General features: G+C 42.6%; 1 protein-coding gene across 7 annotated transcripts in view; it reads left to right on the plus strand.

Moving 5' to 3' along the window:
- The first annotated feature begins 4,114 nt into the window (after nucleotides 1–4,114).
- The window catches only part of CPQ (carboxypeptidase Q), a 548,491-nt gene continuing 534,811 nt past the window's right edge, over nucleotides 4,115–17,794 (plus strand). For 3 of the 7 annotated variants that reach the window (XM_078441665.2, XM_060610974.3, XM_060610973.3), the window contains exon 1: nucleotides 4,116–4,317. The gene's annotated coding sequence lies outside the window, so the exon portion shown is untranslated. Of the gene's footprint in view, nucleotides 4,318–17,794 lie in introns of all 7 variants that reach the window. The other 4 variants (XM_060610977.3, XM_060610975.3, XM_060610970.3 and 1 more) reach the window with 3 other exon arrangements.

Here is a 17,794-nt window from a genome sequence, read left to right on the forward strand (position 1 = left end):
TTCACATTTAAAGACGACTCTTATAAACCAAGGGGTGCCTGATTTATAATCTCATTTTATCACCAGAATTGCCATGTGAGGTGTTTTTATTGTACTCTCTTTTTTGTTTTCTTTTTCTTTACAGAAAAGAAAGCTGAAATCCCAAAGAGTTTAAATGACCAGTCACAGCCAGAAAGTGGCTACACCAGACCCCAAGTCCTGGCCTCCTAGTCTTTAAAGTCTATGCTTATGATCAAGGCTAGTGCCTGGGTCTCCAGCACAAGGAACACTGCCTTGTGTTGTTGGTTCCCTTCACAGGCGCCTGAAGTCCCACCTCCCTGAAACTGCAGTTTAGGTCTATTCACCAAGAGACTACCGTTTGGGCCATATTTCCATGCAAAACACCTCCACCCAGGCTCCCTTTCACAGCTGCCTTCACTTTCTCTTCATCTCTGTCCTGATTCTGTTCACCAGCATCTCTTCTCTGGGTAGCTACATACTATGCCCAGCCCGTTGGGCAAAGGCAGTCAGAGATATCTCTTCAAAATGCTAACTTCACCTGCTTACGCAAGTTTGGTGCTTCCCATAAGGATAAAGACTGAACCTTACCCAGATTTACAACACTCTTTTCAAATGTACATGTCAGCCCCACTGACCTTTCTTGTTCCTTCTCCAACCCCCACCTGCCTTGTCAATTGTTTGTCCCACACACGTGTCCACCTCCCAAGCCTGTGTTCTATTCATATTTCAGATCTCACCTCAGTTCCCTAAGCAGCTTGCCTGGGCTTTGTGCACCACTCTCTGCCACACCACCTTGGTGTCCATCCAATGGTGTACTGGAGCCAACTGGTACAGCCTCTCAAAGCCAAGTGCTCACATCACCTCCCAACTCCAGCGTTGTGTAAGGTCATATTGGCATTTCGAAATTGGCCATGGAGAGAGTATTTATACCATAGAAGTTGGCAAATGGTACAAATCAGGTCTCTCTGGTTGGTAAACATTTACCAGCACAATACTGTGACTCTTCTAAGTTTTCATAACACTCTGAATACTATTTATTTCTTCATTTATTCACTGAATATTTACTCACTGCCTACTCTGTGTCAGATACCAGTAGTTGCTGAGAATATAAAGGTTGGCCAATCAGATAGTTCCGGTCGTCATGGAGCTTACAGTGCTGAACGGGGAAGACGGACCTTAGTCAAATATTCACATATAAAATATAAAATGATAACTCTGTTAAAAACAAAAAATGCTTTAAAAATGTATACTAGGATATTTGACCTAGTCTAAGAAGATTTTCCTGAGCTAAAATCTGAAGGATAATTTTGGGCTGAGGAAGGAACAAGGTGAAGGAACAGCATTCTAGGCCCAAGGAACAACGTGTGCTGAGGTCAGAGAGAGCATGAACCTCAGGAGTAAGGGAAAGAAGACAAGTGTGGCTAGAAGGCAGCCAGGAAGCTTGGTGGGAGAGGCAAGTGCAGAGCTAAGACCACACAGAGTTTTGAAGGCCCTACCAAGGAGTTTCACTTTTATCCTAAGAGGAGTAGAAAGCCACTGAAGTGTTTTCAGCAGGAAGACCACATGGTCTGGTGGAAAACCAGTACAACATGATGGTTGAGAAATCAACTCTGGAGCCAGGTTGCCTGGCTTGGAATGCCGACTCTGCCACCTACTAGTATCCTACTAATTTTTCTGTGCCTCAGTTTCCTCACGGGTTAAGTGGTGATAAAATAATACATACCCTACAGGGCTGTTTAGGTGATTGTAAAGCTCTGAGAATAGTACTTGGCACGTCATAAGTGCTATGGAAGTTCTTGTTCAATTAAATAAATAAAACCATCTTTGATAAGATAACTGAATGTCCTGGGTAGCCTGTGGTCTAATAGGGGATGCAGACATAAACAAATAATTACAGCATGAACTAAGCACAAAATATATGGTAATACAAAGATGAGGAAGGGCTTGCTTTCCAGTGGCTATGATGAGCAGAATTGAGGGCATAAAGGACGTTCCAGTTGGAGAAAGCAACACTAACAGCCATGGAGATACGCAAACGTCACTGTACTCAGAAGCTGAAAGCCTAGTGTAGGAAACAGATGTGAATGAAAACCAATGGGGAAAAATATATGGTAGAAGTGTAAGTAAGGAGTGATTAACTTTAATTCCAAAGTAAATGGGAGGTTTTATGGAGGAGGGCCAAGCATCATGGTTGACTGCATGGGCTCTGGAATCAGGCCTGCCCAATTTAGAATGCTAACTTTGTGCCTCACTGGTTGTGTGATTTGACTTCTCTGATCCTTAGTGTTCTCCTCTGTAAAGTAGAAATAATAATACTACCTAGCTCATAAGAATTCATAGTGAATGCATAAAAGTCTTAGCATAGAGCACTCGATAAATATTAAGATATTATTACTATTACATTATGAGTTGAACCTTGAGTGACAAGAACTTTGATCAGCACTAAAGGAAGAACATGAGAAAAGGCCCAGAAGTTTAAAATCATCTGGCACATTTAAAGAACAGCAAGACAGTGCCACTTCAAGTATGGTCATCACTGCCAATCTGTGAACTGTTTTTACTGGTCCATGATGAGATAAATACAGAAATCAAGAGTAAACATTTAGAAGTTAGAAGAAAACAAAGACAAATGGAAAGAGTAACTTTATACTTGTATACTCATAATGAAAACTGGGGCTTGTAGTTTTTATGTCTTGTTTTTACTTTTTCTAGCAAGTTTTTAATTGTATCTTACAAAAATTACAGTCCATGACTGTTACAATAAAATCTTGTCCTTTGCCCCAGATAGTTTGAGAAAAAAGTAACTCAGTGAAGCTGGATAGAGCACCAAAGAGATGAACCTGGAAGAGTAGGGCCAAGATCACATTGTGAGGAACTTCAAGGAACCTTGAATGTCTCAGAGTTCATACGTTATACGTGGGCAACAGGGTTATTAAAAGTTTAAAGAGACTGTTAATTGAGGGTTACACATATATAGGTATTACATGTTTTGTACCCCCCCCCCCCCCCCCAGTGAGCATGTGGTTTTCTCCCTCTCTTTAAAAAAAAAAAAAAAAAAAAAAATTAAGTTTATTATTGAGAGACAGAGAGACACAGAGTCTGTGCAGGGGAGGGATAGAGAGAAAGGGAGACACAGAATCCAAAGTAGGCTCCAGGCTCTGAGCTGTCAGCACAGAGCCAGACGCGGGGCTCCAACTCACAAACTGCGAGATCATGACCTGACCCGAAGTCCACCGCCCAACCAACTGAGCCACCCAGGCGCCCCTCCCTCTTTTTTCTTTTTAATTAAAAGATTATTTTTATTTTCTGGTTAAGAGGAGAGACTGAATTATTAAGACGAGAGACCGGAACTGCTCCGTGTTTCACATAGGTGACAGTTTGTATTTGATAAGAGTGCAGTTAAACAAAGAATTTCAAATTTATCAAAACAGAAAACCTTGAAAACACGTGAGCACACACTTTGTGACCAGGAATGCCTGTGACTTGTTGAGATAAGCTACACCAGGTGATCAGATGAGTCTCCTTTCTTCTTGGGCGCCCTCATACAAATAAGGCATAAACTGAAGATTATCGACTCTTCCAGATCTCCCTGCTTGGGTCACCTCCCCTGCTATCATCCTCACCACTTGTCCAGCAGTCCTTCCCCGGCTGGACCCGGAGAATCACGGTTTAATAATCAGCATCTGACAGCTCACTAAGCATGGGGTTTCCAGACTCCTTTAGCCAGGCTCAGAGACAGACAGAAACCGGTCATGTTTTCTGTTTGGCTTCACAGCCCCGTCCATCCTAACCTACCTGCCCGGCACACGCCACGTCTGCCACGTCTTATGTCCTACCTGAGGCTGCACCTTGGCAAACACACTGTGGCCCAGAAACCAGGCCTCCGGGACCCATCTGGGTCTGAGGGCGACTCCTGAGCCCCCATTGGCCATGTATAAAGAAGCAAGGGCTAGGGGCCTAAAACCCAGCGTGTGGCTCTCGATTTTCCAACGGGAGCCAGAACTTAGGTGAGGCTCCAAAGCGTTCTGGAGGTGGCATTCCGGGCCCCCGCTCCACGCCTCCCGCCCCTTGCACTACCCACCCCCGTGTCCCCTCCCTTCCTTGCCCCCCCCCCCCGTCCTCCCCTCTTCGCCTTTCCGCCCGCGGCGCGGAGGGGCAGGGCCGCAGTCACCCGACGGCAAGGCACTAAGGGCCCACGGGCGTGTCAGGGGTGTGGCCGCCGCCACCTGAAAGCTGGGCCGCGAGCCTGGCCCCCGGCACCGCCACCGCCAGCGCCGCCGCCAGCGCCGCCGCCGCCGCCCCCGAGCGGCCCGCCAGGTGCGTTCGCCGCAGGCCCGCTGTGCCCGCGGGGGCCCGGGACGAGGCCCCGGCGCCTCCCGCGGGCGGGCTGAGGGGGTGAGGGCCCCGGGGATGGCTTTCTAAGTCGCTCATTCGTGGGAGCGACTGACGGACGGGGCTGGGAGGCCACGGGAGACGGGCAGGCCGTGCGGCTTCCGTGACGAGGGAAGTCCGGGCCCAGAAACGGGAAGCCGAGCGCCGGCGTCAGGGAGGAGGAGGATGCTGCGGAGCTGTGGCGAGCGCGGCCCCTCCAGCCCCTCCGGCCGACCCAGGCCGCGGGGCTGCCCTCCCCGCCCCCCCCCCGTCTGGACTGCACTCCCGGTTCCCCTGGGCCTCCATGGCGCTTTAGCCCAGCTCCTTTGAGGAGTTTTTCGCCTTTTACCTTGTGCTTTCGCTTTTGGTGTGCACGTCTAGGCTCCACTCAGACTCCAGGTTCCAGGAGGGCAGGGCCTGTGTGGCTTGTTACCGGCGGGCGGGCTCGGTGGTACTCCTTAAGTAATTGAAGGAATGAGCCAGGGCCTTTGAACTAGAACTGGTGCGTTAGCACCTGAGTAAGTGCTTGCGTGCCTGCCTGTGAAGTAGAGCTCAGTGAAGGAATGCACGAGTGGATGTAAATGCTAAGTGGAGGCAGTGGAGACAGACTCACCGCGCATCTTCTAGCGGATCGTTTTCCAAAAAGTTGTGTGAATGTTGCTCAGGCTTTTTCTTGCTTGCGTTTTGCTATCTGGTGTGGACTTTTGAAGAATCATTGTCACTATAATATTATTCACTGTATTTCTGAAAGATCAGGGTGAATCTAAACGTAGAAACACATGACTCTGCTTTTAGTAACTTGTTTGTCAAATCAGACATTTCTCTTGAATTCATGTTTGTGAAGAATCTTGTTAGTTTTCCTGAGACAAGTACTAGTGGATTTGTGAGTGACTAAAGGAGACTGAATGTAGCCCAGAGAGGAAAAATGAGAGACATCTGTGCAGATGCTTTGCAAGCTACAAGTGGTTGACTGCTTTAATGCAATTGGTGACTGCATCAGCTCTATAGGTTTCCAGACTTGAGTTCCAGAAAAGCCAGATGACTTTGGACTTGTCATTTGATCTTTTTTAGGTCTCAGTTTTTTAACCTCCAGGATGAAGGGCGGTTGGTGGGACCCCTTTCTGAGTTAGACTTCTAGGATTCTCTTTCGTTAGGTGTTAAAGGTGAGATTGTAGGTGACTTCATGGAATTCTGCTCACTTCAGCCAATCTGTTTGGGATTCTGTAGCATCTTGGCCCTACTTTCTTCTCTGCAAATTGCAGCTCATTCCTTATTCTCCTCCACATCTGTTACCAAAGGGCCTGGGAGCTCAAGATGAGAATAATAGACTCCGGGGTGGAGGTGAGAAAGAGAGGCAAAATTTTACTCTGCATTGCCAGAGGCTCCTGGGCCTGGGTCTAACTTGTTTCCAGTGCAACCCAGCCTGACAATGTCATATATCTCCAGTGCATCTGGGGAATTGTATCAGTATTAATTTGCATGCATTTGAAATTAGTTATTATAGATCACAACATTTTGGAGCTGGAAGGGCCTTGGAGATTTTTTAATGGCACTTAAAAAGTCATTTTACAAACATATTAAAATATTTTTTGCATGCTACATTTAACAAACTCAAAGTCCCAAATGTGTTAAGTAAAAGAAAATTAATGTTACCTACTTCGGTTCTTTCAAGTCTGTTGGGAGACGTGGAGCCAAAAGTGGTAGTTGGTGAAAAAGACCAACTTTCTGGAACTCTTTTCCCAAAGAGCCAGTTATGGGGTCATGAGTTGTTCAGGCATGGCATGTAACAAAAGTTGATATTTATGGGGCACTGACCGTGTAGCAAGTGCTGTTATATTTAATCTTTTTACTTATATTGCCCCATTTAATCCTACTATAAACCTAAGAGCTAGGTACTGTTGAAATCCCCATTCAACCTTCCGAAATAGAAACCGCTTGGAAATGGGAAAGTCAAGTACTCACAATATAGGCGGAGGCAGGGTTTTTCCCGGAAATGTAGGCAATCCCTGCTAGGAGAGTCTGTGTGATGTTAGAGGATGGGGTCTCTAGGATATGTATAGGATATGTATATATGAACTCTGGGGCATTGTGAGTAGATGAATTTAGGGTGGGGGCTTAGGGGTGGAATGATTAAGACTGGATTGTAGAGAATTGGTTATTTCATTTTGAAAATTATTGAATTCCATTGGGACTCTGGTAGACTCTGATACTTTCCCTAAATGCACATACATCCTAATTTTAAACATATTCAGACTTTAACCTAATTTAGGGAGTGTAAAATGGGTGACATCAAGAGCCATCATAAGCTTAAGAGCTTTGAACTTTGAGTACAGAGCATTATTATTTCTTAGGCTAGCTTTGGGTCCTTGTTAAGGCGTTGCCTCCCAACCTCCTTTATAAGAATGACAATTCCTATTGCAGAAAAAGTACAACTGAGACTATATCCCTGTAATCCAGGGACAAGAATGCAGGATGGGTTTCCAGTACCTTTATGATTAATTGACGAGAGCAAAAGAGGAAGAGAGAGGCCCATAAAATAAATGGAAAATTATTTTTTTTCTTCTTTGTCAGTCACGTTTAGCTTCTGAGACCTATCAGTGGCCACTTGAAAAACTGAGAGCAGATGCCAGTTTGATTTAGCTCAGGAGGCCGAAACTTTCCGCCCTGAAGGCTGGTATGATAGAATAGGCCTTCCCATTGCTCACAATGTTATGAAAAAAGCATTAAAGCAACAATTTTTATTACTTGCCCTGGAGCTAGAGCTTTAAAATGTACTTTCTTCTCCCCCTACCCTCCCTAAACCACTTAGCTTTTAAAAACAAACAACCCATTCATGCGTTTGCCTCAGTCAGATTATTAGCCCTTTCTCTTTATTCCTGGGTCCTGTTTCTTTAATGCAGCGAAGAAGTTGGACTGGTATGCTTCTAGGTCTCTGGAATTTTTCTTTAGCTATTATTTTGTTTCTGCATGTTAATTTCAGTGACCATTTATTGAGTGTATCCTATGAGCCAGATTAAGATGTGTGAGATACTGAGTTTAAGTAGGAAAGTGACCATTCCACAAATAATTGAATCATAGGGTGATGTGAAAGTGGGGCCATTCATTCCACTAGCAAAGATCTATGGTTAGAGCTGGGAAAGACTTCAGAGAGCAGGTGAATTCTGAACTGGAGTTTGAAGCTTGAAGGCCAAGAGGAGGGAAGACGGCATTCTAAGCAGGAAGAACTACATTGGCAAGGACAAGGAGTATGAGGGTATGAGCACTCCCACTCCGGGGGAGAGACAGGGGTTCAGTGTGGCTACAGTAGAGAGGTCTTGTGAGGGTGGGGCCGTGTTATTTAAACTTTTTTCACAGCGTGGATTATCTTTTTTAGAGTGTATTTTTTTAAGCTGAATTTTTAGTTAGAGTTCTATGATTGTATTTTCTTTACAAAATAGCTCCAGCATTAATGCTCTGAAGGCACTGGAGATGGAAAAGCTAGAAGAAAGCCAGAAGAAAAGGAGGATGCTGCTTCTGTAGCACAAATGAAAGAGGATAAGGGTCTAAGTTGACACAGGTTTCAAAGATATTCGGAAAATAGAGAGGGCAGGGTTTAATGACCAGCTGGAAATGGGAAATAAGGTTCGCGGTTTGCTTGGCTGGGTGAATGGAGATGCTACTAAAGAGGCTAATAAATACAAGACGAGGAAGATGTTTTAGGGGAAAGACAGTGGAGGCAACTATGGAACATCTAGGGGAGGCTCCACTATACAGCTTTGACTGTAGCTGTACTGCAACATCATACCGTCGAGACCTGCCAAACGTTTCAACAGGTGCTTAGTCTGAAAAGAAAAATCAATTCAATAAATCACTTGAAAAGAAGGAAAAAACCGCACTGGACTTGGCTAAGGAACACTGCATCATATTTCCTGTGAATTTGTTGGAACTCCAAATCGTACGTAAGTTCCAGTGAAGGAAAAAAAGTTGGACACTCAGACAATGAGGGGTTACCATAAGCCACCAAGAGAAACTAAAATAGAGCAATATAGATGGAAGTGGTTCAAAGGAACAAAGGTAAGCAAATGGCCGGAGTGTAGCAGAGAGGACGGATGTCTGTAGACACAGGTGTAGGCAGGTTTGGAATACAGAGATTTGAGCTGGCTCTTCCAAATAACTATACTTCTTTAATGGTAAGAATACCACAGGCTTTGTTTTCTCCTCTTACTCGGCTTGTCAGGAAGAGACAAGTAGGAGATTGTTCAGAATTGCTGGGCAGAGGGTTTGATCTTTGCAGAGAAAGTGTTGGGAGACTTTGAACTAAGGGAAGAATAAAAGAGGTAGAATAAGATAAAATGAAAAGGATAATGATTAGGAGGTATTTTCAGAACATTTAACTAATTCTATGACAAATAGTCGCTAACAAAGGAAAAGGTAGATTGATATAGCATTCTCTTAGTGTTGTGGCATTAGACCTGCTTAGAAAAAAGGATATATTAGCATGGCATTTTATATTTAAGTGGAATTTTTACATTTGATTGTTACATGAACCCTTAAAACTAGGTGCAGCCAGGCACTATTATATTTCTTTTATAAAGTAAAAATCTGGGAATTAAGCAGGCTGTAGTTTGCCTCAGATCCCACGGCTGGCAAGAGCTCCAAGCCTTTGATGTCCAGTCCACTGCTCTGTCCATTGTATCAGAGCCTTGCTTTGCCTTGGAACCCTGGCCTTTTACAGTGTGTCCCCTCTCCTCTACCATGTCACATCATGTAACAGTAAAGCAGATGCTATTTGAAGGCCAGCAAAGGCAAGATTTCTCAGGAGAGAGGCAGTGATAGAAAGTATCCTTAGCACAATTCTGCTGTATACTATAGGGATGGTCATGGATGGTTGTGTATAGAGAGTATCTGTGCAAATCTAATGATACTTTCAATACAATAGGAGAGTCTCCAATATATCTTCTGATTAAATCTTCCATGAGGCAAATAACCCCTTTATAAAGTGAACAATTAATCACTCCTTACTGTCCTGTCTAGATAAATCCCGACTGTCAAATATGGGGTTTGCTTAAAGCAAGACACATCTGCAAAAAGCTACATCTATTTTGATTATATGATATGTTGAAGACTTTTCTAACTTGGATATCAAATATGGAAATGGGGATCTGGACCTGGATCCCTTAATGATTAGAGACCAGTGAAAACATATTGCGCGTAATAATTTGCAGTTAAATCCACCTAGCTACCTTCACTGCTTACAAAGCACGGACAAGTAGGACATTGGTTGGGGTGAAGCCCAGGACTGGCAGTGCTCTGGTCTGATGGTGGGAACCACAAGAGACAGTCATGAATGTAAACGTAAACAGACTGGGCCAGAGTAGGGAAACCAAAAACTCTATGGGCCTTGAATTCCACATCATTAAAATGAAATCAAGTATAATTTAAAAGGAAGATTATTATACTAGACCCAGAGTTTTATGTTGATGAAAGATAAAATCTGTAAGGGTGACAGAATAGTTGTGACTTTTTTGTGGGCCAAGCATTTAAAAATATTTATTCTCAAAACATATAAAGGAAATGGTCAGGAGTGCAAGAATATGGCCAAAACTTAAGGAGTACCTTAAGATCTTTTTTTACATGACAAATCAAGTAGACAAAAGACAAATGGTAGGATTGAATAATGTAACTAATCAAGTTGAAGAATATAATTCATAAAGATGAACAGGAATGCAGGAAGTTCCAATAATATGACGTATCTAATATTAATAAAATAATACAATTATTTATATTATGTATGGATATATATGGGTGTGATATATATAGGTACACATACATAAATCTTATTTTTATTGTATATGTGTGTGTATATATGTGATATCTATATATATATATATATATATAGATATATATAGATATATAGATATATATCTATATATATGTTCTTTGAGGGCAGAACATGGAAGTCTGCACTATTCTGACATTTCACTCCCTACTTAGTCCAAATTTCAGGGTTTACCACTTAAATTACTCACCAACACCCATGTTATCTAGAACATAGAATGTCTCTCTCTATATATATCTCATTTGCAGAAAATTCATTTCTTCCTTGGAACATTTGTGAAAGATTGTAAAAAAAAAAAAAAAAAAAGCCAAATGAAGATTTCAGTGAATTCTAAAGGCTTATTGGCCTAGTGCCTCAGTCCTCTGGTTTAGTCCATGTTCTTAGTTTTGTAATAGGTCGAAATGACAAAAAGTAAACATCTTTCTTTCATGATGCTGTTAAGGCACTCATGTATTCATCTTCCACCTTCATATACATTGTTCTTTTTGTGCCCAGAACATCATGTTGATATTCTGTTACCATTATCAAAAGACATGGGATCTATGCTATCCAAACTAAATGCATTTGTTACATTTGATTAAGTGTTCTCAATCATTAATTCCATGTGTATTATATTGCAAAATTGTCCATCTCAGATATCTGGCTCTACTTTTATAGGGTTTTTCTCTTTATTAGTTGTTCTGAACTGACGTTTTTAGAAAACTAGTGGCCATAGGAAGAGTAGAGAACGTATGGAGGATCACCAATACCAGTTAGGTCCTTTGAAGGCAAAACATGGAACTGTGCACTATTCTGACATTTCACTACCTACCCAGTCCAAATTTTAGGGTTTGCCATTTAAACAAATCACTCACCAGCACCCATGTTCTCTAGAACATAGAATGTTTAAGAATATGGGCCAATTTTCCTGTGTTCAAATCTCAGCTCTGCCACCAACACCTGTGTGACCTTGGACCAATTACATATACTCTCTCTGACTCATCTTCTTCATTTGTAACACAAAAGTAATAATTAAACTGTGTCCCAGCCCTATTTCCTGGAACCTGTAAATATTATAGGTTATGTGGCAAAGGAGATGTGCAGATGGAATTAAGATTGCTAATCATCTAAATTTAAACTAGGAAGACCATCTTGGATTGTCTCGGTGGCCCAGTTAACAGTGGAAAGGGCAGAAGAGGAGTCAGAGAGTTAGGGAGATGTGACTGTGGAGAAGGGGCCAAAGAGATGCAATGCTGCCTGCTTTGAAGATGGGGGAAGGAGGCCTTGAGACCAGGAATGTGGGTGGCCACACAGAGCTGGAAAAAGACAGATATTCTCTTCTAGAGCCACCAAAAGGAATGCAGCCGTGCCAGCACTTTGATTTTTACTTGGTGAGTCTTGTGTTGGACTTCTGACCTACAGAACTGTAGGTTAATAAATTTATGTTGTTTAAGCCTCCAGGTTTGTGGTAATCTGTTAGAGCAGCAATCGAAAAATAATGCATTATCCTGTAAATTTGTTGTAGGATTAAGAAATGTAAATAAACATCTAGGACAGGCCTGCCACATGGTAAGTGCTGTCATTATCAGCCACCATTATTATTATTCATTGGTAGTTTAGTTTCCCTTGTCTTTGCTCCATTGTCATAGTTGTCTTATGATTATCTAAAATTGTTGGAATCCCCTGTGCCCTCAACCTGACCAACACTGGCCTGAGGTGTTTCTCACTCTCATGGCAGTCCATACTCAGTGTCCTGCAGTCTGTCAGAATTACCACATAGGTATTTTTACCAGTTTATGGCTCCAGTGGCTTCTGCTCCAGCTAAGCAGATTGGGACTTTACCTGTCGCTTCAGATTTTAGGGTGGTGGTTTGCGCTGCGTCCTTAGTACCCTGCTAGGTCGAAGGAAGGTGGCTGGTTTTCAGTTTGTTCTGTGTTATTTGTTGTTGTAAGGACCCGAGTGATGACTTCCCAGCTCTTCCGTGTTGGGGCCGAAACTAGAAGCGAGGGCCATGTTCTCATTACCCCGTCGCTTGAAGAAGCTCCTCTGTACTCAAGAGATCTTCATCTCTACACCTGAATTCTCTCTGATTTCTCTTCTCTGGTTTTTAACTCATTAGTTCCATTCCCAGATATGCTGTTTCTGTGTTTCCTGTTGTGGTCAATGGCACCTCATTCTACAGGACTGTAGGTAATGTGATGTGTCTGAAATACAGGGTACAAAACAGCCTCAAAATGGGGGAGGTTATCCTTAACTCTCCCCTTTTCCTCGTCCTCCAAAATTAAGAAGTCAGCAAATGCTGTTTATGTCTACCTGTTATAGCTCCTGAATTTTTCCGTCTCCCCCTCCTACCATCCTTTTCTGTTGTTGCACTAGTCATACCCCTTACCGTCTCTTACCTTGGCTGGGCAGAATCTTTGAAACCACTTTGCCCTCCACACTGACTTAAGAGTTGGATCGCAGGCTGGCTCATACTATTTCCCTACTCAAAAGGCCTACATTTTGAGAAACTGTCTGTGGAATAAAGTCTGAATGCCTAATATGGCATGTAAGGTTCTTAGAAATCTGGCATTAAAATATATTTCTGGGTAGCACGTCTGGGTGGCTCGGTCAGTTAAGGTCTGACTCTTGGTTTCAACTCAGCTCATGATCTCGCGGTTCGTGAGTTTGAGCCCTGCCATCTGGCTCTGCACTGACAGTGCGGAGCCTGCTTAGGATTCTCTCTTTCTCTCTCTCTCTCTCTCTCTCTCTCTCTCTCTCTCTCTCTCTCTCCCTCTCTCTCCCTCTCTCCCCCTCTCCCTTTCTCTGCCCCTCCTGGCTCGTGTGCATGTGCTCTCTCTCTCTCTCAAAGTAAATAAACTTTAAAAAAAAAATGTATTTCTGGGTGCATTCATGTCTTTTTCACTTACTGTATTAGTTCACCAGCACCACCACCACAAACTACCAAACTGGGGACTTAAACAGTAGAAGATTATTTTTTCACAGTTCAGGAGGTTGGAAGTCTGAGATTATGGTGCCAGCAGGTTTGGTTTCTTCCCAGCCCCCTCTCCTTGGCTTGCAGATGGTCATCTTCTCACTGTTTCCTCACACAGTCTTCTTTCTGTTCACACATATCCCTGGTCTCTCTCTGTGTCCAAATTTCCACTTGTTATAAAGACCCTGTTCAGATTGTACCAGGGCCCACCCTAATGCCCTCGTTTTAACTTAATGACCTCTTTAGAGGCCTTATCTCCAAATATAGGCATTTTCTGAGCTACTGAATTAGGATAGGACTTTAGCATATCTATTTTGGTGTGTGTGTTTTGGGGGGGGGTGGGGCACGGTTCAGCCCATAACACCTTCCATATTCCTCCTTGCATTCTATGTGTGTATCAAGTCACATCATGAGTGCATGTCATGACCTGGGAGGATTTTAAAAAAAGTGATTCCTAGGCCAACCTAACTGTAGGTCCTGAATCAGTAAGTGTGAAAGGGGCCTGGGAATACATTTGTTGTGTGCATATGAGTGTATTTAAGTTTTTCCCTATTGATTTGTAACACCCCAGCTTCCCCAGGCTCTTTATCCTTTCTGGAGAACATATTACAAATGTTCAGACTTTTGCTCATGGTTGTTCTTTAACTAAAAATACCCTGCTCAGGGCGCCTGGGTGGCTCAGTCGGTTGAGCGTCCGACTTCAGCCCGGGTCACGATCTCGCGGTCCATGAGTTCGAGCCCCGCGTCGGGCTCTGGGCTGATGGCTTAGAGCCTGGAGCCTGTTTCGGATTCTGTGTCTCCCTCTCTCTCTGCCCCTCCCCTGTTCATGCTCTGTCTCTTTCTGTCTCAAAAATAAATAAACGTTAAAAAAAAAATTTTTAAAAATACCCTGCTCACTATACAGCTATGAAAATTAATCTATCCTGCAAGGTCGAACTGAAATACCATCTTCTCTGTTATTTCTTCCTTATTTTCTCCTGTGACAATCCTGTAGCACTTTAATCATTACTGTATTGTGAGTACATGAGAATTTATTTCCTTTTATATGATAGTCATCTGCCTTCCTCTTTCACTAGCTTCCAGGCCAAGGATGGCATATTCCTTATTTCTGTATATCTGAAATATTTACCGTTGCTCTGAACATAGTAGGTAATCAGTCAATATTTGTAGTATGAATAAGTGAATGAACTCATTAATGATCAAAAGTTTTATGGCTTTTTATACAGTGGAGACCACTGGGTAAGGAAATAAGCTTATTGAATATGAAATGAGTAGCAGGATTTTTATTTTTGATGTGGTTTTTTTGGGTTTTGTTTTTTGTTTTTTGTTTTGAGACAGAGACAGAGCATGAGCATGGGAGGGGCAGAGAGAGAGGGAGACACAGAATCTGAAGCAGGCTCCAGGCTCTGAGCTGTCAGCACAGAGCCCGACGAGGATTTTTATTTTTGAATTAAATATTCTTACATGATACATGAACAATGTTTTCTTGAAGAAGGTATTTGAATCGGGAGGATGCAGTGAAAGCATCATAACAATTTTTGATAATGGCAACTTTTTTTGCATTGCATTTTCCCAAGCAGACTGTGGATGGTTCAGTTCTTAAACATGAAAGGATTCCCCAGTGTCCATATGTAGAATATCCTTGTTTATCCTTCCAACTGAGAACTGCTTCCTTGTAGCTGGCATGTTAAGGTAAACTTGTTTGTTAGCTGAGCTAATATGCTGTGTTTTCCTGGGTCAATGAATAATAGAAATAATTCTTGAAATAATTGTGTCAGCGAAGACCTGGTTTCTGGGCAGGGATCTAGAGTCTGGCATTTTCTTTTTGTTAGTTTTCAAAAACTACTAAAACTTCAACACTATACTTTCTAGAGATGGAGTAATCACCTCTGAAATCATTTCTCCAAAGCCTTTTCTGAACCAGGGCAGGCAGTTGCAGAGATTGGCAGGGGAAGGACTGATGTCTACTCATGGGGGAAGAAGGACTTTGCTTTGAAAACACAGATAAGCCTTTGGATGTGGAAATTTACAAGGCTCAGAGAGCCCTGAAATATCTTTAGAGGCCGAGCTCTGCAGAATAATGGGAGGCTGTGTGCTGGCTTGGCATTGGAGCCTGTCTGGCACCAACCACACTGTAAACAACTCTTCAGACATTTGCATCTGCATACATGACATTAGATTTTCAAAATGTCCAATTAAATACTTGTCAATGGGAGAAATGTTTGTTTCTTCAGCCGACCTGGTGTCAGCCTGGCCTTTCTGATGGAGAAGCATTTCAGCTGATACTGTTGTATGCCCTTCCTTTCTGGACCTGATCTTGTCCCTCTTGTTCAGACAGAATTCTTCCTGAAAGCCATGGAGACTGTGCCAAGCTGTGGACCATGGGATTAGGTTAGGTGACTAAAGAAAAATATTGAGGTGGTGAGTGCTTCTGAAACGCAGGAAAACCTCCTCGGTGCTTTAGTTTCTTTTGCATGGTTCTAAACATTTTGCGCTTGAAAATTTATAAAAGTGGTAGCAGCTGAGAAAAAGTGAAAAGGGCAGTGCTGATATGTGGTGTGTTCTTTTTTTACTTAAATATAATTCTCCTAAGGGCTGGATTCATTTGCTCAACCTTTCAACACATATATTTGAACAAGTGTTAACAGCGGTGTTGTGTGTGTATGTGCGTGCGGTGTAGGTATGTCCCTATCCTTGTTGACAGACGCAGAAATATTCAGCCAGAAGTCACTGTGGTATAGCAACGAAGACTTTGGACATATGATATAGAAACATAGGGGAAGAGAGGAAGGAAATAAAGGAGAATCAAATTTAGATCATTTGTTAGAAAAGTTTGAGTGTACAAGGAAGTAGAAAGCTGTGTGGCCTAAGCAAATTTCCCAATACTGGCCTCAGTTTATTAATCTCTAAAATAGGGGATATATTATCAAAAACGTCAAAGGTCATCAAGATTAAATATAATGATTGATGTCAACTGCTTATAGTGGCACTTTCTACATTGTAAATGCTCAACAAATGTTAGCTAATAATGAAATACTAACCTTTTGGACAGAGGAGGTTTAAGCATTCCTGTGTGGTGAAGGGAAGGAGCCAGGAGAGGGAGAAAAATTAAACGATTGGTACCGTATGAATAGAGAATTTGGCTTTAGAAAAGAGGGTGGGCACATCCCTCACTGGAGCATGAGCTGGGAAAGACTGTATAAAGGGATAGAAAAGTTTTGACTTGAGGATGGAAAAAGCCAAGGCATCTCATGGTTATAATATCATATCCTGAGTTATGTAGAAGAGGAGAGCTTTTGCTGAGCATGAGGGGAGTAGGATGGAATTTGGGGCTTAAGGCGAGTGGAAAAACTTCGTAGCAGCTGCTACGGGGAATCTGATAGGGGTCAGTTGAAGATAAATATGAGGGGCCGAGCAATGCAGAGGACCCGGCTGAGATCAGACAGCCATAGTTTATAGTGGAGACATTTGGTGTGATTAGGTAAATGTTGATGGTGGTATCATGGAGCAAGCAAGCACAGAGAAAATTCGAAATTAGTTTTAAAGAATAGGCAAGTAGGTGAGGAGGAAAGGCAGAGGCGTTCTAGGGTGCTAATGAAAGCATTTTGGAATTGTTAACCACCAATTGTGAACTTGGTTGTGAACCAAGATTAATCTTTAATGGTGAGTTGGGTGGATAGATATATAGTCAGACTGGAGATGAAGAGGTGTCTTAGTTCAGGCTGCTGTAACAAAGTTCCATAGATTGGGTGGCTTATAAATAATAGAAATTTGTTTGTCACAGTTCTGGAGGCCAGAAGTCTGAGATCAGGGTACAAGCATGATGGGTTCTGCTGAGGGCTCTCTTCTGGGTTGTAGACTGCCAATTTCTCATTGTATCCTCAATATAGCAAAAAAGAGGGTTCAGGGGCTTTCCAGTCTCACTTTTATAAAGGCAGTAATCCCATTAATGAGGGCTCTACTCTCATGCCCTAATTACTTTGCAAATGCCCCACCTCCCAGCACCATCACATTAGGGTTAGGATTTCAACATATGAATTTCAAGAAGACTCTTCACTTAGACAGCCAACAACAATCTAGCTGCTACTCTGTGCTGCATATGTGCTGAGTGATGGAGCTATAAGGTTGAAGGAAACACAATTCACTTTAAAAGCTCAAAACATTTATTGAGCTTCTAGTATATATTGGGTAGATAATCTATTTGACATCAATCTTTCCCTTGAAAATCTTTAAGGCTAGTGACATAATTTGGATAATTTCAATTTAAAGTGTGGTAAACTTTGAAGGAGTTAAGAAGAGGGTGCTGAGATATCACGCAACCTGTGAGAAGAGGAGCCGAGTCAGGAAGCATCCTGGAAAAGTGTGTCTCAGCTGGCTCAAGATAGGATAGTGGGGGTGAAGAATGACAGAAAGGGAGAGGACAGAGCAGAGCAAGGGGATTGATGTGGCCAGGGCAGATAAGAAAAGGTTTCAAAGAGAAGGTGGTAACTGAGATGAGTTATGTATAACACTATTGCTAAGTGACAGAAAAAAAGAAGACCCGAATTAAAGCGGTGAACATTTTATCAGTAGGGACAGAAGGAAGAGATGTAAGAGGATGGAGTGATGAGATTTAGTGGCTGACTGAGTATGTGGGGGAATGAATAGATGAT

Source organism: Panthera onca, chromosome F2, assembly GCF_046562875.1.
Source record: "Panthera onca isolate mPanOnc1 chromosome F2, mPanOnc1 haplotype 2, whole genome shotgun sequence".
Lineage (NCBI taxonomy): Eukaryota > Metazoa > Chordata > Mammalia > Carnivora > Felidae > Panthera > Panthera onca.